Genomic DNA, 1,529 nt, shown 5'->3' with positions numbered 1-1,529 from the left:
CCACTTCCAACCTGAGCAAGCACCTAGCACGCTGCCACAAGAATGTTAAATTGACAGAAAACCCCCAGGATCCCCTCACTGACGTGACCGCTGTGGCTACCACATCTACCCATGGCTCCAACACCATTGTGAAGTTTGCTGACGACACAGTGGTGTTGGGTGCCATCTCCAACAACGATGAGGCGGCCTACATGGATGAAGTGAAGAATCTGGCATCATGGTGCCAGGACAACCACCTCCAGCTGAACGTCGGCAAGACCAAGGAGCTGGTGGTGGACTTCAGAAGGAGTCAGCACAGAGACTACAAGCCCATTATCATCAATGGAGCTCCAGTGGAGAGGGTGCAGTCCTTCAAGTATCTTGGTGTCCACATCTCCTCAGACCTGACATGGGCTGCCCACATTCAGGTCCAGACCAAAAAGGCTAGGCAGCGCCTGTATCACCTACGACAACTGAGGAAGTTCAGGGTCTCTCCAAAGATCCTCAGGATTTTCTATACAGGCGCTGTGGAGAGCATCCTCACACAGAACATGACATCGTGGTTCGGGAACAGCTGTGTGAAGGACCAAAAAGCTCTCCAGAGAGTGATCCGTACAGCAGAACGCTGCTGCAGGATTGCTCTCCCCCCGCTTCAGGACACCTACACCAGGAGATGCCGGACTAGAGCAGCGCAGATACTGAAGGACCCGTCCCATCCTGGCAACAAACTGTTCCAACTTCTGCAATCTGGTAGAAGGTTCCGCATCTTCCGGGCAAGGACAGAGAGACTCAAGAGGAGCTTCTATCCCCAAGCCATCCGTGCCCTAAACACACACACCCGCCCTCTCACATCATCTATAATTGACTGAGTCAGGACTCTTCCAGACACTAAACCAAGGCACAATGTACATTTCAATTCCTTTAATTTTAAATATGTTTATATTGTCTATCCTGTAAAATAGTCAGATGTCTATTCATATTAATGTACAGAATTCACCTGCTTGCTGCTACTACTGCACATTCACCCAATGTATATACTATATATATATATATAATGTTCTTCCTCTACACCCCCCCCCCAATTTTTTTGCACATGTCGAGGAGCGTGTCAGGCTACATTTCACTGTGTGTTATACTTGTATAACTATGCATGTGACAAATAAAGAACCTTGAACCTTGAACTTCCACCGGGCAAACCTCAGATGGACCCACTCCTGCTAAACAGGTTAAACTAGACGTAAGAGCGACAGGACTTACAGGGAGTGCAGAATTATTAGGCAAATGAGTATTTTGTCCACATCATCCTCTTCATGCATGTTGTCTTACTCCAAGCTGTATAGGCTCGAAAGCCTACTACCAATTAAGCATATTAGGTGATGTGCATCTCTGTAATGAGAAGGGGTGTGGTCTAATGACATCAACACCCTATATCAGGTGTGCATAATTATTAGGCAACGTCCTTTCCTTTGGCAAAATGGGTCAAAAGAAGGACTTGACAGGCTCAGAAAAGTCAAAAATAGTGAGATATCTTGCAGAGGGATGCAGCAGTC

The sequence above is a fragment of the Haplochromis burtoni genome, unplaced genomic scaffold (genome assembly GCF_018398535.1).
Source record: "Haplochromis burtoni strain Fernald_Lab_line unplaced genomic scaffold, NCSU_Asbu1 Contig_2164, whole genome shotgun sequence".
NCBI lineage: Eukaryota > Metazoa > Chordata > Actinopteri > Cichliformes > Cichlidae > Haplochromis > Haplochromis burtoni.
Note: the sequence above shows the minus strand (reverse complement) of the source record.